This window comes from Heterocephalus glaber, unplaced genomic scaffold (genome assembly GCF_053883595.1).
Source record: "Heterocephalus glaber isolate CG9 unplaced genomic scaffold, H.glaber_assembly_v1.0 deba00000768, whole genome shotgun sequence".
NCBI classification, from domain to species: Eukaryota; Metazoa; Chordata; class Mammalia; order Rodentia; family Bathyergidae; genus Heterocephalus; species Heterocephalus glaber.
This window is the reverse complement of record NW_028258162.1, coordinates 14059238-14084929: the sequence shown is the minus strand read 5'-3', so window position 1 is coordinate 14084929 and position 25692 is coordinate 14059238. Positions and strand designations below refer to the sequence as shown.

The following is a 25692-nucleotide window of genomic DNA, read 5'->3' as shown; positions in this document are numbered from 1 at the left end:
CACTCAGGAATGAAAAAGCAGGGCCATCTGGGGCCGCCGAGAGGGTGGACACCAGACAACAGCAGTGCTAGCAGCCTGTGAACCTCAAAATCAACCAAAGCAGAGCCGTGTCTGCTGGTGTCAACTATGCCAAGCCCATTTTGACAGACTCAGGTTTTCACACATTTTCCCAACACAGTGCTGAGCCTTTCAATTCATGCTTTAAGTCATTTGCTTTAATAAGTAACGCCATTAGCTCAGGAAAATGTTCTAAATGATTCTGTTTGGGTAGAAAGGAAGTAGCGTAACACAAAATGCATTATCTTAGGCAAAGTCTTTACAAATACTTTTCTGGCATGAAAAGTTAATTGACTCTCTTTCCTTATGCCCGCGGGATTTATCCTCTGCAAAGGTTTCAGTGAGGATGGCCAGTTAGAGTCATCTAAGCCAAAATGAACTCTTTTGTCCTGCATGAGCAGATTTGATGGCTTGAACTATGCAAGTGTCTTAGGCAGTGAACAGCTTTAGATATCATCAGACTTTTTAGAAGCCAGCTATTTAAGATGAACAAAAAGGGAAAATACTCAGAAAAGAAAATACAAGATCGCTTTGCTGAGCCAATGGAGAACAAGATTAAGTAGGGAAGCATGGAACGTTGCACACAACCACCATTCTTGATCTTTGACTTATTTAGTCACTCAGCAGTGTTTTAAGTATGCTATTTTGTTTAATGAGAAGCTAAAAAGACCAAATTCAGCTAGAACGAATTGCCCTGACCACCTGTGCAACAGTATTAGTTTATACAATCTGGACAAGATTTAGCTGTCATAAGAATGGAGGCTTTAAAAGGAACGTTCGAAGAATGGGAAGGAAATTCTCCATATAAACACTCATTAAACATTTCCACGTATAGAAAAATTTCTTCCTCAAATCTCACATAACCAAGCTCTAAATGAAGACAGCAGCCAATAAGTAAAAGTTAATAAAAGGGCCGAAAAGAGCCACAAACAATAGGCACAAATTAATGAGGACAATGTTGTGGTGCTATAATGGCTCTTCCTCTTTGAAACTGCCTAGTCTCCTCTCACCACATTTAAGATGTTGTTGGATTTTCACTTGAAGTGTCTCTTAACTGTCCAATAGTGAAAGAAGATTCCCAAGCAACTTTGAAAATAAGAATCATGGCCTGCCTTCTCTATGAGGCATTAGTAACTTTGGGAGCTGCTTCTGTCTGCTAAGAGTAGACACTCCAAATGGCTGCAAAGGTTGTCTTTACACTACTGACATACCAATTCAATTCACAGTTGTTCTAAATTTTATCTGGCCAAATGATAACTGACTTTAAATAAATCCTTTAGAAGGATTCAGAAGGACTGGAAGAAAAAAAAGACATGCTAAACAATTCCTTTGAAAATAAAAATAATATTATCAAAATAATCAGTAAAATTTATTGAGAATTTATCATTTTTTGACTTTTACATGCTTTATCTCATTCACCAGTGATTTTGATGTTGTAACTTGTGATCCTCCTACCTCAGCCTCAGAATGCTGGGATCATTGGCGGGTGCCATATGCCCACCCACACTGACTCCTTCACCATTCTGACTGGAATTAAGTTGGTTTGAAGGAGATGTTCATCCTCTTCTGAAAACCACATCTGCATCTACACATGCTGACAGAAGGGCCATGGATCCTATGCTCAGAAAGAGAGCAAGATGTGGGGTAAATAAATCTCTTGTTCTCTCTCACACACATGGACACATATACACATACACACAAACACATGTGCAGGCATACAGACACGAACACATTTACACACTCATCCATTCATGCATCACCCGTGCACATTAATAAATATGCACACACACAAACATAGGATGCACACATATGCACACAAAAGCGCAAGTAACATGTACATATAATACATATATACATGCATGACAAACACACACCTCTGTAAGTATATGCTCAATATGCATAGAGGATTCTGAAATTAGGAGAACATTAATAGTGATTGCTTGTGAAATAGAACAAAAAAGATAATTTACTTATTTTGGAAGTTCCTAGATTTGTTTTACAGTATATTTGTCATAATTTTATAATTTCTTGAACTAGTTCATAAGTTGAAGCAATGTGAGAAAATCATTTTTATATTTCTAACGTATTTTTATAGACATAATTTTAGAAATCATTCTTTCATTGTTGAATATAGATAAATACAGAGACTATTCACAAAGTGTAAATCTAGTTGATTACTATTGTTTAGAATGTGCTTCACTTGACTTTGGCAATACTTTATAACTTGGTAGAGAAGAAATTTTTATTTAGAAAATACAATTAGGAAAAGTATTATATATATAATTATAATAATATTTGTTATGCAAATATTGGTGGAAAATATTTCTTTTCTTAAAGTTTTGTTGAATTTTGTTGAAACACACATGGACTTCACAAGTTGGCTCTTTATGCCCTCTACTGCTCATTCCTCAAAATGCAGACAAAAATGATCAAAGGGGAAAACGTTTGCCAGCTATTGACAACCCAGTGTCTGCATCACTCTGACTTTCAGATACTTGAGGATCCTGAGTGGTCACCTCCCCTAATTTTCTCCTTTTAAGCTTCAATATGATCATGATGTCTTAATTACACAATCTCACTTGTATCTCATGACAGTTTGACTAAATATTAAATTACAAAATCTACAGTGATTTTTGGTAAAACCTCTACATGTGGAGTATAACCTTAGGCCTTATAAATGCCATGTAAAGGGTGTAACACAAATAAGTAAAATAAATATTTTAATTGCATTTACTCTGTTTCTATTAAATAAATCTTGAAACACTCTAGTTTTTATTATAACCACCTTATACATTGTGTGGAGTATGTATTTTGTTATTGTTCGGACATTACAGAGAAATAGAGTGACACGGAGGAAGGCTATATCTAAACATTTCTTTTTTCAAAAACTCCATACAGTAAAATACCTGCGAATTGACTGTACCTGTTAAACCAGAGTAAATTGGCATGGTGTGGCTTGTGAGATGTCACAACATAAAAGCTTTTTATTTAGAGGAACACTTGATCATATTCGTGTATATTATAAGTGTATGAACTGCCAAGACCTGAGTTCTTCTGTGAATTTCAAGAACCAGGCTTCCTGATTAAAATTCCCAGAAGGGAAGGTGAAATTTTAGAATATCTGAGACTGGGGTTTTACATTTTTTCCTGAAGAGTTTAAAAGTAGACTCTATCATGAAAAGTTCTGCTTGAAGGCCAAAGGAAAGAGCACCCTGGGGAAAACGCAGAGTTGAAGAATACAATTTCAAATACAATTGGTCATAAATTTAAAAAAATCTTTCATTATTATAGAAATCCAGATAAAACTTTTTAAAGAGTTCTTTGTCTAAATTAGTTTAATTTAAAAATCCTTGGATATGCTTCTATTTTATTTTTAGTCAGATATTATTGACTATTTTTTTTAGCACTGGACATATTTAAAGGTAACTGAATAAATTTTATGGAATTGAATATATAAAATATATATATAGGATTGAATATATATATGGCAATCACACAAAAAAGCTTTGGGGATTAAACATACACAATATTCCAAGGCAGCCAATGGCAGCCAGTAGAGTCATTCAGCCGCCTCTCATGGCGCAGCTTTGACACTGAGCAATCACTGGAGTGCGAGTCCTTCACTTACAGCCATCTATGGCCATAGATTTTTAAATCCCTTTTTTTCTTTTCTAGTTATAGTTTATTTTTACTGGTACGTGTTCGAAGTGCACACTGATTGCACTGCTTGTAGGAAGTTGGTACACACACAACACATCTTTCCATTCCCCTCCTCCAGTCTCTTGGGATATGCCTCTTAAGGCCATGGTTTCAGGTTGAGTAATTTTGATTAATCTCTGGTTGTCTACAGCCAGTCACCCTGCTCATTCCTGTCAGTAGTGACTTGCCCTCCTTGAATTTCTGTGTCATCTGCTTCATGATGCTTTATCAGCACGGACTTCACACAGCCAGTACAGTGGGAGAGGTGAACAGCACTTAAGAACCAAAGAAAAAGACTTCCTCTAGGAATTAAGCACACAAAACCTGGGCACAATGGGCAAAGTCAGCTGCCTGCAAGATAATCAGAGACGTGCCTGGAACCAAGTCTGTGATCTTCTCAGAAGCAAAGTGGCTCCCGTGAGGTCTCAGGAAGGCAGAAAGAGATTCCGTCATCTAGAGTTGCAGCAATCTGTCTAACACATAGAAAGCTCACTCAGGCCAGTGGGAAAGTATGTATGATAAATGTACTAAAGTAATTGTACAACTGTTTTGATGCTAATTTGATAATAACGGCTAGGCAGAATACTTAAAACCAAACTGTTGTACATATTAATTTAAGCAGTTCTCACTTCTAACCTCCAAAATGGGTATTTTCATGAATGACACTTCTGTGATGGATAAACAAAGGCCAGGAAAAGTCTGCTGCCTTTCGCAGGACACACCTAATAAATTACAGAGCAGAACTGGGTTTCAGTCAGCACACACATCCTCACTCTACTGCCTTGTATAAGAAGGTCCACTTTCCTGTGCTGGGGCCCCAGAGATGAAAAATATGTGTATTTACTGGATATCTAGTATCTGTTCAAAATCCTGCTTTCCCATTTAGGTGTGTGCTTGCTGGAGAGGAGAATCATTCAGAGAGTAGGGACTCGCCCTTCCTCTTTTAACAGCACTGGCTGGAAAACAAAGGGCCTGGGTCTGCTCAGCCATGTGCTATGTTTCTAGTGTGAAACAGATTTTGCTATAGGTGAAAGGATGCAGAGATAAAATACATAATTCCTGCCTCTGCAGCCCTCCTATTTATCATAAGCAAATCATGAGGGATAAAATTCTTAGTAGCAGAGTAACTTCCATATTAATCTTCAGTGAGTATGGGCCTAATAAAGGAGCTTCAAAATAAGTGAATTGAAAGCTAATACAACTGAAAAAGGCACCTAGACTTGCTATCACTGCCAGAGGTTTAAGTGTACTGCTTAATAATTGATAGAATGAGCACACAGAAAATCACTCAGGAAAGAGAACTCTCAACCATGGGACGTGATCAACTGGCTATGTCTGACACAGGGGACGCATCCTTTGCAGAAGCATGAGGAACACTCACCAAGAGACCATATTCTGGACCACAAGATGGTTTGGGTATGTTTAAAAATACTGAAATTCTCTAACATTTGTACCTCCAGCTGCAAGGTCTCCCTAGTTGCAGGTGAAGAGAATTCAGAGGGGCCAAGGCTGTAGCAAATGTTCACAATCACGTGGTCCTGAGCTAAGTGATGGCAGCATGTGGAAGAGGACACTCGGCAGGACCAAGTGCACCACAGGCATCCTGGGAAGTGAAAGACACATACACGTCAGGAGCCATTCCTTGATTTCTGGCTTGGGTAATGGGATGAGTGAGGCTTCATTTCATCGATAATAAATGTAGGAAAGATTCAGTGAGTCTGTATATCTATGTCACTGTGTTTAGTGAGTCAAGAGCATTTAGGTGGCGAGAGACCCGCAGTTGTGAATGAAGCACTGGGGGCAAAAATGCTTGGAGAGAAGGCCTGAAGAACTCTCCTTTTATTTCTCTCAACCACATACCCCTTCTCTTCACACACACACACACACACACACACACACACACACACACACACGTGAGGCGATCAGGCCCCCAATAAGTATAAAGTCTGAACATGACTTGTGTTCTTGATGATTTATAAACTGATGAGCAACAAACTATGGAGCTATTTTAAGGGGTGTCACTAAGTTATGTGGGATAATGAATTTTTAAATAAGTACTGAGTATAACCTAACGCTAAAGATATCCCAATCGTATGGGGTGGCATCACAAACAACCAAGTGTGAAATAGCTTAAAGGACAAAACTTAGGTAAACAGCAAGTCCATTTGGGATGCCCACACGTGATTTCTGCACAATCCATGTGACTGCAGGAGAAATTGCGGTAGGTTTTAGGTTAAATGGAGGAGGCAGGATATGAAAGTTCAAATTTATACTATTTTATACAGAATTTTGGCTATGAATGGAAAAGAAATTGGATAAGAGCTAGATGAGGGTCATAGTCAAAATATATTATTTTGTTTTGTTGGGTTTAGATTTCTTTTTCCATTGTTATTTTTGTGATTTGTTTGGTTGCATGTTGTTAATAGGATATATTTTTAGGCTGTAGGGAAAAATTCATGAAGAGAGTATTTGATGTAAATAAAAGGTGGGATATAATCAACAGGATATACAATCTCAGAAGAATGGACCATGAGTGGAAGTGAGAGCAGCATCCTTTTGTCTCTATAAACACATTCACTTTACCTCCTTTTTCCTCGGGTTGCCATACAATAATTCTGAAACATTCCTCATCTGAAAACCATTTCTTTCTCAAAGGAAGTAGGGCTTTTGCCCCTACTAGTTCTGCCCCTATCTACACTATATATGCTATTGGAGAACTGCCAAGCTTCTCATGACAATATTCGGAAGCATCAGTGACTCCAACAAAGACTTGAGACAGTGAAGGCAAGGTTTCCCCTGCCATCCTCCGGCCAATGATCCCCATCAAAAGCTGAGTACAGACCCAGTGGGTCAATTCAAAGCCTTCCTGCCTCTGCCCTTCATCTGTGTTTACCTGCTGTGTCCTCCCTCCCTTCCTGGACTGCCTGGTCTTATTGGACACTGCTGTAATCCTACTGAAGAACTAAAAACAAAAAGCCTGTAAATGTATTGGGAAAGAAATGGAAATAGAGGATTCTATGAAACTCTTTGCAATTAAAAAATTCTGTGTATTTCCACAGACAGATTGATTTTAAAATGCTCTCTAAATTCATTGTTTGCTCAGAGTGATCTATGAGCCAAAAGTGCAGGATGAACAATGAAAGAAGAACTGCAAAGAAGATCAACTCATTTGTACTTATTTGCAGCAAATGCCAGAGCCTAGTTCAATGGAAAGCACACTGGTTCAGAAATGATGGTCATGTCATAATCCAAGAATACACCCACCTTAGTGTTATTTAGTTCAGAACAGTTCAGCAAATGACATCGGGTGCTTTTTTGGAGCCAAACACTAGACTAAAGGCAAAGGGCAATAAATATAATACCGCCCTACATTGTGCTTCAGAAGCTCTGTCTTCTAAGGAGAATGAACCTTTAGATATATAATCTATGTATATCTTGTATGAACATATGACTATTTATAATAAATATTTGAATTAACTAGAAGAATATGGTATAAATAAAGGAGAGAAAGTTTGTCTCTTCTGCCTTGGCCTGAGGCTATGCCCTTTAGGCCATTTTTGGGGTGTGTTGGCAAGTAGCACCTGTGAAGGATATGGTGCAACAGTCTTCTGGGAAAAGAACATGCTTAATTCTTATCAGCATAAAAGCAGTGAATTCCAAAAGTTCAGATTCTTCTTTTGTAATGTAACTAATTGTTATGGAGGCGTGCATGGTGAGTGGACCCCTGGCATCACCCTTGTAGAATTTAGAGCATCCTCAGATGTCACTGCAAATGAACATGAACTCTGACTATTTATATTCCTTTACTTATAAAGACCTTTGTTTGGCCCAGAGAGGAGCTGCCTGGGCCTTAGGGCTCCTGTCAGAAGCCTGCCATTCCATTGGTGAGTGTGTGCAGATGTTGGGGAGCAGCTATGGGGCCCAGACCTGTGCAGCTGCAGGTGGATCCCAGCCTGGGGTCTCCACCCCACCCCACAACACCAGAAGCTTGGGCACACCCACCCAAGCCAAAGGCCCACCCAGAAAGGGGCTGCATGGGCACATGGGCTTCAGCCAGAGGTTCACCATACCATCGGCCAAAGACAGGGAACCACCTGGAGAAGAGCTATACATGCCCACAAGCAACGCCTAGAGGCTCACCTGGATACCATTGATAAATGCAAGGAGACCCTAGCCAAAGCCTGTGCTGACAACAGAAACTGGGGTGAATAGCCACCAACAAAAGGCCTTCCCAGAAAATAGCTACATAGGGGCCCCAGCAAGAGGCACACCTAGATACCATCCCAAGTGTGCTCAGGTGCCAGCCAGAAGCCCACCCAGACAACAAGTCAGCTCAGGGATCTAGAACGCCACCACTCTGAACCCAGGAATTGGTGTAGTGGTGAGTAGCAGAGTAAAGGCTCTTAGTGGCTTGGTGAGAATTCAAGACCACTGGGTGAGCAAAAAGTTGCCTCAACAAAGACACAGTAGGCTGCATCTATTGAAATGAGAAGACACATAAATAAGTTCCAAAACCAGACTTCCAGATCACCTAAGGGAACCCCAAAGGGCAATGAGATGGAACAAGTTGACACTCAACCAACTGGACTCCCTGAACTGGCAATGAAAGGGGACCTGGAAAAAATGAAATCAGAAATAATTTCTCAGATAACAGCAGAGATTTGCCCATAGTAAAAGACATGATTAATAAATCTAGAGAGGACACAGATAAAAAAATAGAGGAGCTGAGGTATATGATGGAATCCCAACATAGGAAACAAATGGAATCCATAAAACAGATGCAGACAGATTTCCAGGAGATTAAAAACTCCACTGAAAGTTTATGCAACAGAATGAGCCAATGCGAGGATAGAATTTCAGATATAGACAGTAGGATTGCAATTAGTGACCAGGAAAATAAAAATTTCTTCAAAATTGTAAGGGACCACGACAAATCAATCCAGCAGCTGCTGGATGATGCAAAGAAGAATAATATAAGGCTGATCAGAGTCAATGAAGAAACAGGAGAGAGTCCAGATGACATTAAAAAAAAAAAAACTATTCACAGAAGTAATGGCAGAAAACTTCCCAAATAGGAGAAAAGAACTTGACATAGAGATAAGTGAGGCATATAGGTCCCCAACTAGCCATTATAAAAAAAAAAATCTACACATAGGCATATAATAGTTAAGACTCCAGAAACCCAACAGAAGAATGAAATTCTACAAGCAGTTAGAAAAAAAAAAAATCACACACAATGGAAAGCCCATCACAATCAGCAGACTACTCAACACAAACCCACAAGACAAGAAGACCATGGAGCAATGTATTTCAAGCCCTAAAGGAAAACAAACTCCAAACCAGAATGATCCACCCTGCAAAACTATCTTTCAAAACTGATGGAGAAATAAGATATTTTCATGACAAAGAGCACCTTAGAAACTTGAAGAATACCAAACCAGCATGCCAAAAATTTTTAAACAATATCCTAGGAAAGGACAACCAGGATCACAACCCCAGGAAGCCCTGCAGAATGAATCTATCAGGTGTGACAAGAAATTAAATGCAAAGGGAGAGAATCCAACAAGAAGAAAAAGTCATGACAAGGATGAGTCAATATATATCAAGTGTAACCATCACTGTTAATGGTCTCAATTCAGCAGTCAAAAGAAATAGACTGGCAGAATGGGTCAAGAAGCAAGATCTAGAGAGAAGCTGAGCCGGTTCCAGCACCCGGAAGGAAGCTCCCCTGCTGCCATCCCACACTCCTAGGGCAGAGAAGGGGAGCCGCGTGGGCACCAGAAGCACCCCCCCCCCTCGTGGAAATGAGAAGACATGTAAACAAGCCTCAAAAACAGACTTCCGGATCACCTACAGCAACCCCAAAGGGAAATGAGATGGAACAATCTGATACTCAACCACCTGGACTCTCTGAACTGGCAACAAAAGAGGATCTGGGAAAAATGAAATCAGAAATAATTATTCAGATAACAGCAAAGACTGTGCTCATAGTGCAAGACATGATTAATAAATCTAAAGAGGACACAGATAAAAAAAAAATAGAGGATCTGAGAAACATGATGGAATCCCAACATAGGAAACAAATGGAAACCATAAAACAGATGCAAACAGATATCCAGGAGATTAAAAACTCCATCAAAAGTCTACAGCAGAATGAACCAGTGTGAGGACAGAATTTCAGATATAGAAGATAAGATTGCAATTAGTGACCAGGAAAAGAATTATTGCTTTAAAATTGTAAGGGAACATGAGAAATCAATCCAGCAGCTGCTAGACAATGCAAAGAAGAATAACATAAGACTGATTGGAATCAATGAAGAAAGAGGAGAGAGTGCAGGTGACATAAAAAAACTGTTCACAGAAAGCTGGCAAGCAGATGGCAGAAAACTTCTCAAGCAGAGGAAAAGAACTTGACATAGAGATAAGTGAGGCATATAGGACTCCAGCTAGCCTTGATCAAAAAAAATCTACACATAGGCATATAATAGTTAGGATTCCAGAAATCCAACAGAAGAACAAAATTCTACAAGCAGTGAGAGAAAAGAAATAAATCACATACAAAGGAAAGCCCATCAGAATCACAGCAGACTTCTCAATGCAAACCCTCAAGGCAAGAAGAGCTTGGAGTGATGTACTTCAAGCCCTAAAGGAAAACAACCTCCAACCCAGATTGATGTACCCTGAAAAACTATCTTTCAAAATTGATGGAGAAATAAGATACTTTCTTGATAAAGAGCACCTCAGGAACTTCATGAATACCAAACCAGCACTCCAAAAAATTTTAGACAATACCCTAGGAAAAGACAATGAGGATCACAACCCCAGGAAACCCAGCAGAATGAATCCATTGGGCGTGACAAATTAAACACAAAGGGGGAGAATCCAACAAAAAGAAAAAGCCATGACAAGGCTTTTAAAACATTTAACTTCATCTCCCTAATGAGTGTATAATTCAATCTTGTTATTGTACTGATTAGTATTTTTCTGATTCTAGAGTTGCACACCTTTCCTTGTGCTGTACTGGCTATTTATCATCTTCTTATGTCTACTTTTTAATTGGGTTGTCTATTAATGAGCTGTAAGAGTTCTTTGTATATTCTGGTCATAGGTTATATGCATTATAAATATGGTCTGTTTAAGGACTACTTTTTATTTTAATAATGTCATTTAAAGTTCTAAATTTTGATGGAATCTCATTTATCAATTTTTTTCTTTTATACATCATGTCTTTTGTGTCCTAGGTAGTTCTTGCCTACCCTGAATTCATAAACATTTTCCCTTATAAGTTCTTAAAGTTTTATACTTTTAGGCTTTCATATTTAGGTTCATAGATCCCTTCAAGTTATTTTCATGTGTGGAAATAAAGGGGTGAGGTTAATTTTTTATATATGGATACCAGGTGTTCTAGTGCCGTTTGCTGAAAACACTATCTTTTCCTCGGCTCTTGAATTGAGTTTATATTCTATAAAATGCTAATGTTAAATAATCTTTCAAAACTCAGTGGACCATATATGTGTGATTCTATTTTTAGATTCTCTGTTTTATTCAAGTGATCTCTATGTCTTTCCTTACACCAACACTGCCTTGATTACTGTAGCTTTAGAAGAAGTCTTAAAATTAGGTACTAAATGTCTTCCAACACTGTTTTTTGTCTTTTTTAAAAAAACTTCTCTAGGTGCTTTGTATTCCTACATAACTTTTAAATTTCAATATCCAATTCTTCATTTATAGCAAGTATACACAGACCAGAATTTTTATATATACCTTGTGTTTTCTAATCCTGCTAAATTCAAATACAAGTTCTAGGGGCTCCTAGAGATTTCTTAGTATTTTCTCTATAGATGATCATTTCATCTACATATAAAGATTTTGCTTCTACCTTGCCAGTCCTATCCTAGTTGTGTCATTTTATTGACAGACTATTTTGGTGGAGCCTAGGTTTCAAAGTTTAATGGACCAATAAAGAGTAAGCATATCTGCCCTTGTTCCCCACCTTAAGGAGAAAGCATTGTATTGTCTCCATTCATAGAAGGAGTTTTTGCTGGAAGTATGGAGTACATGTCTTTAATCTGTTGAGAATATTCTGTTCTACTGCTAGTCTCCTGATAGCTTTTACCATGAACAGCTGTGGAATTCAGTCCAATACTTTTTCTCCAACTAGTGACAGGATCATATATGGCTTTTTCCTTTCCTCTGTTAAAATGATGACTTTTGGGGGTGGATCTTCCAATGCTGAACCAACACTGCCATCTCTATAACAAAACCACTTTCTACATCCTGCCAGATCTGACTTCTAATAGTTTGTTTTGTTACACAAATTTCTATTTATGTGCATACTTTTTTCTTCTATTGTCTTTATCCAGTTTTAGGATTAGCACAATGTTGACTTCCTAAAATGAGGGGAGAAGTGTTCCTTCTTTTTTCTGCTTCAATTGTTTGATATAATTTATCAGTTAAAATGTATATGAGCCTGCTGTTGCCATATATGTAGGTTTTCAAGCTAGGAATATACTTTCTTCAATAGGTGCTATTCAAATTTTATATTTCCTCCAGAGTTAGTTTCATTAATTTGTCTTCCAAGATACTTCTTAGAAGTTGTCAAATTTATTTCAAAAAAGATTTTTGTAATATGCTTTCTATATCCTTTTAAATTCTGTAAAATCTGTGGTAATGTCTCCTAGATCTTGATATTGTAATTTAAAAAATATATAATTGATATTGTTTAATTGGAAGAAAAGTTCTAAAGGAGCAGGGGAAGTGGGAGGGGTAGGGGAAAGAAAAAAATGGAAAAGAAAAACTATAAGAAAAGGAAAAAAATGGAAACAAGGTCTTTGCAAATAGGGAAGGGTGGAGGGGTTGAAGGTAGGGCAGGGGAAGGGGAAAAAATAAGAACCAGGATACATCATGTAAAGGTACAAGATCCCAATGATGAATGTAACTATATTTTATACTGAAAATGTACCAATAAACTTAATGGGAAAAAAATAAAAAAGAAGCAAGATCCAACAGTAGCTGGATACATGGTCAATACACAAAAGTCAATAGATTTCTTCTACACGAACAACAGACTCACTGAGAGAGAAATGGGGCAAACAATTCCTTTCACAATAGCATTCAAAACACTGAAATACCTAGGAATCAACCTAACAAAAGAAATCAAAGACCTCTTCTCTGAAAACTATAGCACTCTGCCAAAGAGATTGAAGAGGACATCAGAAAATAGAAAGACATCCCTTGCTCCTGGATAAGAATCAACATAGTGAAAATGGCCATACTTTCAAAACTGCTATATGTATTCAACACAATCCCAATTGAAATCCCAGCAGCATACTTCACAGACCTGGAGTAAACAATCCAAAATTTCATTTGGAACAAGAGACCTAGAATAGCAAAAGCAATTCTAGGCAATAGAGACATGGCAGGGGGTATCTCAACCCCCAATTTGAAACTATACTACAAAGCTACTGTGATAAAAACAGCATGGTACTGGCAAAGAAACAGACCTGAGGACCAGTGGAACAGATTAGAAGATGCAGAAACAACACCAGACACACTCAACCATCTTATCTTTGATAAAGGAGCCAAACACCCTCACTGGAGGAAAGATAGCCTCTTTAATAAATGGTGCTGGAAAAATTGGGTTTCAATTTGCCAAAGATTAAAACTAGACCTATATCTCTTGCCATGCACTAAACTAAAACCAAAATAGATTAAATATCTAAATATTGAAATAGAAACTCTGAACCAGTTGGAACAGAGGTTAGGTAGAACTCTAGAAGACATTGGTGTAGGAAAAGCTTTTATGAACAAAACCTCAGTTGCCCGTGAACTAGCACAAACAATCAACAAGTGGGATCTCTTCTTATTAAAAAGCTTCCGCACTGCAAGAAAAACCACCAACAGTGTAAAGAGACAGTCCACAATGTGGGAAAATATTTTCAGCAGCTGTCCCTCAGACAAAGATCTACTTTCTTGAATCTATAAAGAACTTAAAAAAAAATCAGACCTCCCAAATTTAAAGACCCAATCCTAAAATGGGCATCTGAAATGAACAGACATTTCTCAGACAAAGAAGTAGAAATGAGAAATAAATATATGAAAAAATGTTCAACATCACTGGTCATTCAAGAGATGCAGATAAAAACAACACTGAGATTCCACCTCACCCCAGGAAGAATGGCTGCTATCAAGAAATCAACCAATAACAAATGCTGACAGGGCTGTGGGGAAAGAAGAACCCTGCTCCACTGCTGGTGGGAGTGCAGACTGGTGCAACCACTGTGGAAATCACTATGGAGATACCTCAAAGAACTAGGACTGGAAGTCCCATCTGACCCAGCTGTTCCCCTGCTGGGTATCTTTCCCAGAGAATTCAAGGAATCATACCACAGTGATATATGTGCACCCATGTTCATAGCAGCACAGTTTATAATAGCTAAAACTTGGAAACAGCCCAAATGCCCATCAACTGGAGACTGGATAAAGAAAATTAGTGTTTTTTTTTTTCCTATAAAATGGAGTACTACTCAGCCATAAAAAATGAGAAATTAGAGACATTTATAACTAAATAGATGCACATTGAGGTGATACTCTTAAGTGACATAAATAGGGCACACATGTGTAAATACCCAATAGTTTCTCTAGTGTGAGAAACTGAAAGTGTAAATAAGGACTAAAAGGTATAATAGATAACGTGAAATAGGAAGAAAAGGGGCACAGGGGAAGGGGAAATGGGAGGGGTAGGGGAAAGAAAGAAGGGAATGGAATTAATATGAGAAAAAGAAAAAATGGAAACAAAGTCTTTGTAGATAGGGAGGAGTGGAGGGGTTGAAGGAAGGGCAGGTGAATGGGGAAAAATAAGAACCAAGATGGATTATGTAAAGGTGCAAATTTCCAGTGATAAATGTCATATTGTATACCTTAAATGTACCAATATAATTAATAAAAATAAATAAATAAAGACCCTTGTTTCAGAACCAGGAATTTCTTCTTTTCTGTCTACATCCTTGAAACAAATTCATGTAATTCTTCACTAAGAAGGTAAAATTGTAGACCTCAAAGGTAATTTTACAATGTTCATGAGAATAGGATGGTAACAGAGCCATGGATTTCTAGATCCTGCCTTAGTTGTTTTCAGAACAAAGCTAACAAATGAGGAAAATCCATCTTTTGGATACAGATGCCCAAATCACTATCCTTCTTTGTCCTCTAAGGAGAGGGATCCCCTACGTAGCAGTGGTCAAAAGTGCCAAGTTCCCCTAAGCCCAGATGGGTCCTGACCACTGGGGCCATAGGAGAAAAATGCCTGCCCCTTCTTAGCTCCTCCAGCCCTACAGGAGATCTTTCCTGAGTAACAAGTATCCTCACCCAGGAGACTCCATGGTGGATAGTGTAACCCTAATTCCCTAAGGCACAGGTGTTAAATATTTGGCTTGTCTTACCACAGGGGAGAAAGAAGCACCTGAATTCAACCAATAGTTTTTGAGAAAAACTCACAGAGAATGGAAAAATGCAATAAACTTCCTGCTTACTTGAGAAGAAATAGATAATCGGAGTAATACTATATCTATTAAATTATTTAAATGTATAGTTTAAATGTTTCAAACAAAAAAGTTCTAGCCTCAGAAATTCTTACTGATGAATTCTTCAAAGTTTTTAATAAAGAAATACAAATTCTGCAGACTTTCTTAGAGTAAGGATACTTTCCAATTCATGAGTCCAGCAGTACTCAGATATCCAAATCAGACAAAGAAATGACAAGAACATAAAGTTATAGACAAATGTCCCTCATGAACATAAACACAAATATCTCAAAAAATTAGCAAGTGAATCCAACAATATGTACAAATGGCATTATATCATGGTCTTGTGGGACTTATTCTGGAAATGGAAGACAATTCCAATATTCAAAAATTAATGAATGTAATAAACCATATTAATAAATTTAGGAAAAAAGCTTATAATAATCTCTCTAGATACAAAAATTGACATAATTCAATATTCATTTATCTAATAGAAGAAAACTTTCACAAGCAGATAAAATATGTACAACTAAAATGCTATTTATTAGTAAAAGAATGAATGTTTTCCTTCTAAAATCAGGTACTAAGTAAGGATTTTTCCTTATTAATGTTTCTATCAGTCACTTTAGGGTGTTCAATGGAGAAAAAGGAAATAAGGTACATGGGTTACAAACAAAAAAATAAAATTGTTTCCATTTACAGAGAACATGTCCTCTACCTAAAAAAATCCAAAGAAATCTATAAAAAGAAACAACATGTCATATTAGCAAAAAAATATTTAAGGATACATGAAATACTATTTAGCAATGAAAAATTGAAAACTGAAATCTAGTGTGAATACCATTTAAATCACGCCAGTTTTGAAATAATTATAAAGTATAAACCTCACAAATTATGTGTGTAAATTCTGTCAAAACTGTAAAATCAATGTTGATTAAAGAAAACCTAAAACAAATGTAAACTGTGCCCTAGTCATGAACTAGAAGGCACGTAAAGTGATAAAGTCAAGTCTCCCAAAATTAATTTATGGAATTGATATAATTTCAGTACAAATCATATATAGTTCTTCAGTCAGAATTAATATATCTGGAGTTTAAAGGAAATTCAAAGAAGAAAGAACAGCCCAAATCATGTTCAACCTAAAAGGGCAAGCCTGTGGTAATAGCAAAAGGATGCAGGTGAGTCAGCAGAACTGAAAAGCAAGATCAGAAATAGACCCACTAGATGTGGCCAGTTGTTTCCTACAGAGTTCTGCAAAGCTAATTCAACTGAGGAAGAAGAGTCTTTTCAACAAGTGCTGCTGGGGATATCTACGTGCAAAAAGAAACTGAACTTTGATCCATACTTTGCATATATATACAGGAGTTAACCGAAATAAAGTATAGATTTGAATGTTAAAACATAAAACTTCTGGAAGTAAATATAGAAGAAAAGGACTATGACGTGAATTCAATCAACAGCACTCTCTTTAAAAGAAAAGATTAAAAGTGTAATTAATTATAATTAAGAACTTCAATATTTTGAAAGACCCTGTTAAAAAATTGAAAAGAAAATGTTAGCAAAACATAGTTTAATAATCATTATTTAGAATATATGACAAACTTAAAATTCAACAGTGAAAAAAGAACACAATAAAAATAATGGGGCAAAAGATTTGAAAAGAAATAAGCATATGAAAAGCTGCTCAGCATCTTCAATTCTTAGAGAAATTCAAATGAACCCACAATGAGCTATCACCACACGTCTATTAGAATGATCACAGCAATAGCAAATAGGACTGAGCACATGAATGAAAAATGCTGAGCAAAAGAACGCTCCTCTTTGTTTGGTTGAAATGCATATGGTGCAGCCACTTTGGAGAAAAACTGTTTGCAGCAGCTTTATTTGTGATCTCCCTGCAAACTGGAAATGTGGAAAGAGACATTCCTCATTCTCACTTTTGTCAAACACTTAAGCTTTATGTCACTAGGGATCTTTTCATGATAAACGTGTGGCCAATAAGGACTCTGGGTATTTAAAGTGTGCGGTTTTCACATTCTGAGGATTAGTGATAATGTATGCATTGGCATATACGTATTTTTGAAATCTTCAGGCACTTTATCATTCTTTTGAAAACTAAAGTCTGTATTAACCTTGGGCCACCAGTCCCTGCACTTCGTGCTCACACGATAAACTCCAGGCAAACTTTACAGCACATTTACCAAGGATGTGATTGCAACTCTCCCATGCTTTTTCAGTAGAGCTCAATTCAGGATATAATTATTTTCTTCAAAAGTTCAGTTGGCTCAACATTTTTTCAAAAGAGGAAATTCCAAGGCATTGAGGAACACATCTGTGTTACAAAGTAAACATTTTCTAGGCAGAAAAATCTGAGCATGCAAAATGTCATCAAGTTTGAATCACGTGTTGGGGTTGTCTCTGCACAAAGGCCCTTCTACTTGATTCAGCATGATCTGGCAATGTGGGTAGGCAAGCTGTGGCAGTGTCAGAAGCTTAGCCGAGAACCACGACGATCCAATACAGCACTGAAGGGACACAGTGTGGCTCAGTCAGCCCGGACTCCCAGAGTGGGGTGAGGCTTGCTCAGTCTCTCAAAGGTGGAAGATGAGTGACACTTTCTGCTGCCTTTTTGGACATACTGAGCATTGGTAATTATCTTTCTTCTTAGGAAGTAAAATATCAATTCTCTTAGGCTTGCATTTATCTCTACATCCCTTTGAAAACCTGTGATAAAATAAAAAAGATGAAAATAGTAGATAAAAATTCGACAGACAATGGAATCCACAAACACAACTTTGGAGCTGGTCTGCATCATTTTCTCTGGCCTCCATGGAAAGAAGTGCCACCTACATTCAAGTCGTTGGTAGAATCTGATATGTCCATTCAGGAGGAACTCAGATACTCGAATCCCCTAGTCCAGGGATGGTGAACCTTAGAGCTTCAGTGACACAAACGGGCCTCTGCGGCCTGCCTGCCATAGGCTCCCCACCCCTGCAGCTGCTCACTCTGATGTACATTCACTCCTCAGAATGAACCGGAATCCAGAGCTGTGGCTTCACAACTCTAAATCTCTAATGGGCAGGTCTGAAAGGGTGGTCTCATAGTTTTTACGAAGAAAACAGAACAGTTGAAGCTGTTCATGTTGCCAGAATTTACAGATAATTTCACTTTATGTGGAGAAAGGGAATATAAACTACAGGAATGAGATCTTTCCAGATGAGCAGTGGCTCTCACTGTTGATCTTGTAAGAGGAGGAGGTTCAGATTGGAGAGACAGAGAAGCCACATGAACCGGGAGCTGGTGGTGATGTGATGTTGCCGACAGCTGAGAAATGCCAGGGACTCTGGCATTGGCCAGAGAAGTGGCCAGAAGTTGAGAGAGAGGACGGAATAGATAGAAGGACTGAGCCATACCAACAACTTTGAACTCCTGGCCTCCAGAACTGTGAGACAATAAATTTATGTCATTTTATTTCACCCAGTTTGTGACATTATTGTTTTTCAGAAGTCCTTAGAAACTATAGAGTAGCTAATTAAAAAATTAAAAGTATAAGTTTGTTTAGATTTTTTTCCTATTGCTTATTATTAATTAAATCTAAAAAACAGATTGTGATTTTAAAAAATACTGGTTTTCTATCATTCAGTCTTGTGTTTGCATGTACTGAATTTTAAAAATTAGTATTTTGTTTCAAAAATAACTAAGTCAAATTCAGTCTATAACATATGATCACGTAAGTATGAATTGGAAAAGGAACTGACTAACGTCTTTGAACAGTAAAAATAACGACCTAAACTTACCTGTCTTAGTCTCTCGGCCAAAGTAGACAGTTTTTACTTTCCTTTTGAGACCTTGAAATGAATTTTAGGTAGGCACAAAATGACTTTCTAAAAAATAGGGTTTAAGAATACAGGATGGGAGTAATACCCTGGAAATGGAATGATTCTCTGCATACGTGCTATGGTTTGCCCCTCGGAACGTGCGAGCACTTGGTCCCCGTGTAACTGGGTTGAGAGCCGGCGAGGCCTCTGGACACTGGGTCGCGGGTGCTCTGCTTTCCTGAAGAGACTAAGGACGCTGTCTCGGGACTGCGTGAACTCACTGGAGTGAGTTCTCCCTCGTGAAGCGGATTCGCTCCGCTCCTGAGAAAGCTGTCAGGACCTCAGGCTGAGCCCTGTGCTCGCCGCCCTCTCCCCTTCGACACCGTCGCTGTGCCTGGGACTGCCCGGCCCGCAGAACCATGAACTGGCAGAAAGTGTTTTCCTTATGTGTTACATGTCATTTCGGTACCTTGTTACAGATGCATGGGACACACTCAGACTCATCCAACCGAGAAGTATGATTGAGGGTGAAGATCTCAGGTTAGGTCTAGAGCCGAGTTCTGACAGAAGAGCTGGCCTCGGGCTCCACAGAAAATACACAACATATTCAATGCACGAAAGTAACAAAATTTCCTTTAAAATATTTTATCGTACAAATAAAATGAAATCATAATCCCAGGGTTAGTAGTTAAATAAGAAGACTTGCATGTGTGCTTGAGAACAATATGCATCTGTCTTCACAGACACTCACGGGTAGGTGGGTGGGAGTGCTCATGGTAATTTCTGCACTGTACACACCAGGTTGTGCAAGTTCACACAACAGCCCCATATGCCAGTTTCCTTGCCTGTGTGTGGTGGCCGGGGAGGCAGAGTTAACCCTGAGCCGCGTCCCAGTGCTGCCTGCACAGCCTGAGCTGGAACAGTCTACAGCTGAGCCGTGCATGAAAAAGACCCCTAAACGTCACGCAGTGGGGTTCAAAGTTTGTGATCTTGTGGGGCCACTTCACTAGTTGTGCAGGGCCACATGCAGCGCCTGGACCACGGGGGGACAGGCCTGTTCTAGAGCTTTAATATGATATGAGGAGGACTCTCCTTGGACAAGGGAATACAGAGAAACAGAATGAGACTTTTTTGGTCTTCCTGTGGCTGGCTTTAATTTTTCCACTTAGTCATTATATGCATAGGGATTAAGAGAAAATTGGGGAAATCAAGCTGATCCCATGTTTCTGCATCTGACTTGCTGGGGGACTCGTGGTGCTGCTGACAGAAATAGAATAGTTTAACAGGTGAGTGTTTACAAGGGAAAGGTGTGTGCACTCTTTGTCTATGTTGAGCTGAGAAAATAGTAGGTCAGCTAAGTGAAAAAATATGTAAGATTCAATGTGGGTTTGTGTGTGAATGGGAAGATGTATGTGAGAAAGGAAGATGCAGTTCTTAGGTCACTAACCCTCACTGTGTGCTCTCCTGCTAGCGAAGGACTAATTTTCCAAGCTTACTCACTGGTGCAATTCTGTTACTTGGGGCCTACTTCCTCTCTCCTTTCCTGTTTCTGCATCTCCATGTTTTTTCCCATCCCTCAAAGCAGATCTGTTGCAGGCCCGCTGGAGCCCCAGGAGGGTCTGTGCCCATGGCCAGCCTGTCAGTGCAGTGCTCACCCTGCCCCGGCCCTGGGTGGACGAACGCATCTTAATTCCCCTTTCGTTCTCCTTCCCTGCCCTTCCTTCCCTCCATGTCTTCATCCTCTTCCCCTTTGAGCAAGATCTATGCTCCTACTGCCATTACCTATCTTTTATTTTGCTCTTTATTTTTAGTTCAGGCCTCTCACATAAGAGAACCCATGTGATATTTAAGCTTCTGTGTCTGGTTTATTTCACTTAACATTATGGTCTCAAGGCGCATCCATTTTCTTACAAATGCCTCAAGTGTATTTTTCTTTATGGCAGAGTACTATTGTGTTCTGTGTGAAAACCACATTTTTTAATCCATCCATCTGTTGATGGACATGTAGGTTGCTTCCAAGATTTATCTATTGTGAATTGTGCTGCTATAAACAGACGTAATGCATGTATCACTGCAGTATAACATCCTTAACTCTCTCAGAAAGATACCTGGCCTATCTTGATACTGTTCCTTTGTATTCTTGACAGAGTGTAGTACAGCTTCTTCAACTTCATTTCATTTTCCAATATTATGTCTGCTTTTGTAGGTTCTTTGAATATTCATTTAAATTTTAGATTCTGCTTATGAGTGTCTGTGAAAGAAACATCTGCCAAGATATGCAATGGAAATGCATTTAACCCAGAGGTCAGTGTGGGGGAATATCATTATCATGGTTCATCTTTTTATTTTGATTGTCTTTCATTCCTTTCAACATTGTATTATATTTTTCAGCACAGATATTCTTCATAATTTGTTAAATATACTCCTTAGTACTTCATGGTTTTGGTGCTATTTTAAAAGACATTTCAATTAGATTTTCTAAATGGTTGAAACATACAGAATCATAATTTATTATTCCTAAAAAGGTGTGGCAAGCTAAATACTTGCTAAATTTATTCATTCATACTAGCAGATTTCTTATTTACTTAGGATAGTGTACAGGAATAATTAGGTAGTCTATAAAAAAGGTTATTTTAGTTCTTTGTTTTAAATCTTTCTTCCATTTTCTTCTCACCTTATTGCATTGTCTAGCATATTGGTTATGAAGAGTAAACATATTTTCTTTTTCCCTGAGTTTAGAAAAGATGTATTTAGCCTTCCACATTAAATATCACATTAACTATACTTTGTTTTTGTTTTTTACATAAATGACCTTAGGTTGAGAAAGTTTCTTTGTTCTTTTGAGAGTTTTTCATGTATGGATACAGATTTTTGTTAAATGTACTTTCTTTTCCATATCATGAGTACCTACTTTCTTTTTATTCTGTTCTTATGGTGAATTATTTTTACTGGTTTTTAACTGTTCAACCAACCTTGTATTCCTAGAATAAAACTTGCTTGTTTGTGGAATATTTTCCTTTTAAATACTATCTGATTTAATTGAATATTGTGATGAGGCTTTTATATTATTAAAATCTTTCTGTATGTTATAGTTTAAAAGTTCTCTCCAAAGTCTCATGTTTGGAAGTGGGAGGGGGTGTGGCCTGGAAGGGTGTATTCTTGTTCCTGGAATCTCCTCTCCCTCTGCTTTTTGGTTGCATGACCTGAGCAGCTTTGCTCCAACAGGCCTCTTCACCATGTCCCTTCTGCCTTGGAACTGGAACACCATGGACTGAACCCACTGAAACTGCAAACCAAAATGAACCTCAATTCATTTAAGTTGCAGGTGTCAAATATTTTGCACCAGGTATTTGGACCAATCTAGAATATATCTTTGGTGTCTTGTTTCAGGTTTTTGTTTCAAGATTATTTGTTCTTGGGAAATGAATGCATCATTACCATTCCAACTATTTAGGAGATTTTTAGAAAGTTTCTGTAGACAAAATATGATTGGTAAACCTAAATATGATCTTCATGTGATAGCAAAATATATATGTTAAAATACAGAGGTGATTTCAACTTTAAAGAATTACATAATGAGTATAAGAGCTGCTATTAAAACAAGAGGTCTGAGATATCTTGGGTCTGTCTCACTTTGGAAAGCTCAGATTCCTGCTATGACATCCCATATTGCAAAAATGCTGGGTGTCAATTCATTAAAAGGGGATTTTGTTATATTCAAATATAATTCACTATTTCTGAAATGGCTGTTGGTTACTATTTTCTGTATCTGCCCTGAACCTTTGGGCTCCTCATTGACTTTTACATCTTCTCCCCAACACTTTTCAGTTTATGTCCTAAGGTTTGGGAATGTAGTTCAGAGGATACACTTCCACCTCTTGGCTGAGCTTTCTCAGAATGGAGTTTGTGTTGCCAGTATCCATAGCACAGGGGCATTTGGTGTCTCAAGGACAAGGACTTATGATGGAAGTCTACCCTCACTCTTGCCAGTCTTCACTGCTCTTGGTAAATTCCACCCTTTCAACTCTAACCTTCTATATTTCCCCAGAAATCTTATTATAGCATTTGATGCATTGTTTTCTGGTACATCTTGCTCATGTTTGCTTCTCTGGAGTTGGTGTACATTAGAAAGTCAAAATATATATATTGAATTTAGTTATTTATTTAATAAGCATAGAAAATGGAGAAACATTATCAATGTTAATGAGATAGGAGAAGTTAGGAAATAAAAATTTGAATTTCAATCCAATAGATGCAATGAATAAAGTTATTATGTAGTTACTGTGTATTATTATGAGTAAAGTTATTTAATTTCATTAAATAAGTAGCTGTTATCATTTGTAGCTAGATGTTGTCCCAAAGCCTCATGTGATCATAGGGAGGGATTTTGGAGGTGGCTGGATTTAGGGTGTGTGATGCTGGGATTAAGGGTACCCCACCCTGGGTGTGAGTGCTACCCACCCTAAGGGCAGGTACCTGGATGTAATATAAGGGACAGAAAGATGGCTGCTGCTGCTGCTTCTGTTGTAGCTGCTTTTCTTCTTCTGCCTCCTACCTGCTCTGTGATGCCCCTCTACCATGCCACCTGGCCTTGGAGCTGGCCGATTATGAATTCACACCTTTACAAACTGTGAGCTACAATAAGGCTTATATCCCTTAACTTCAGGTGTCAGGTATTCTGTCTCAGCAATGAGAATAGTAACTAAGACAGTAGCCAACATCAAATGAATCAGAGAAAAAATTGCATACAAATTAAAGCATGGTTTTGACATGGCCATTAGAAGATCATGGATAGAGAAAACAATCCTAAAATTCATTTGGAACCAAAAGAGACCTAGAATAGCAAAAGCAATTCTAGGCAACAAAGGCAAAGCAGAGGGCATCACAATCCCTGACTTGAAACTATACTACAAAGCTACTGTGATAAAGACAGCATGGTACTGGCAAAAAACAAAACAAAACAACAACAAAAAAACCAGACCTGAAGATCAGTAGAACAGATTAGAAGATGCAGAAGCAAATCCAGACACACTCAGCCATCTCATCTTCAAAAAAGGAGCCAAACACCTTCACAAGAAGAAAGGTTTTTTAATACATGGTGCTGGGAAAACTGGCTTTCCACATGCTGAATATTAAAACTAGACCTGTGTCTGTCACCATGCACTAAACTAAAATTGAAATGAACCAAAGATCTAAACATTAATGCAGAAACACTAAGTCTGCTGGAAGATAAAATATGTAGAACTCTTGAAGACATTGGTATAGGCAAAGTCTTTATGAACAAAACCCTGATTTCATGAGAAATATCAGAAAGAATCAAAAACTGGCATCTCATCTTATTAAAAAGCTTTTGCACAGCAAGAGAAACCACCAATAGAGTGAAGAGACAACCTATAATGTGGGAAAAAATTTTGCCAGCTGTTCCTCAGAAAAAGGACTACTATCTAGAATATATACAGAACTCAAAAAATCAGACCCCCCCAAATTTAAAGATGTAATCCAAAAATGGGCATCTGAAATGAATAGACATTTCTCAGATGAAGAAGTAGAAACAGTAAATAAATATTTGAAAAAAAATATTTATTTTTCATAAATATTGGTCATTCAAGAGATGTAAATTAAAAGAAGGCTGAGATTCCATTTCACTCCAGAAGAATGGCTATTTTCAAGAAATCAACCAATAACCAATACTGGTGGGATGTGGAGAAAAAGGAACCCTTCTCCACTATTGGTGGGAGTGTAGACTGGTGCAATCACTGTGGAAATCAGTGTAGAGATTCCTCAAAAAACTAGAACTTAGAGGTTCCATTTGACCCAGCTATTCCCCTTCTTGGTATCTTCCTTAAAGAATTAAAATCATCATGTAAGAGTGCTATAAGAGGGCCAGGGATTTAGCTCAGTGGTTCTGCTGCCTGTCTCACAAGCACAAGGTCCTGAGTTCAATCCCGGGTACCAAAAAAAAAAAAAAAAAAAAAAAAGAGTGATATAAGCATACCATGTTTATAGTGGGGTATAGTTTTTAATAGCTAAACCTTGGAACCAGCACAAATGCCCATCAACCAATGAATGGATAAAGAAAATTTTTTTTATACAATGGGGTACTACTCAGCCATTAAGAAAGATAAACTTGAGACATTTATAGTTAAATGGATGCACCTTGAGACCATACTCTAAAATGAAATAAATGGGATGCATATGTTTAAATCCCACCTTGCTTCTCTGGTGTGAGAAATTGAAAGTGTAAATAAGGACCAAAATGTATAATAGATATTGTGAAATGAGAAGAATATGTTCAAATGGGAAAGGGCACTAGAGAATGGAGAGGGGGAAAGAAAGGAAGGGAAATGAAATAAAGTGAAAAAGAAGGAAACAATGGAAACAAAACTTCTGTAATAAGGAGGGGAAGAGGGGTTGAAGGGAGGGGAGGGGAATGGGAAGAAAGAAGAATCAAGATCTATCACATACAGGTACAGATTCCCTAGGATGAATGTGATCATTATGTATACTTAACAGGTACTAATACATCCACTTAATGAAAAAGTGATGGATTAATTCATCAAGTACATTTTCAATAAGATAGAAGCACAAAAAGTGAC

The 25692-nt window shown here is 37.9% G+C and overlaps 1 long non-coding RNA gene across 4 annotated transcripts in view; it reads left to right on the top strand.

The window, feature by feature from the left end:
- Positions 1–25692, top strand: part of LOC110344898 (uncharacterized) — a 56487-nt gene that overhangs the window by 2253 nt on the left and 28542 nt on the right. The window lies entirely within an intron of this gene.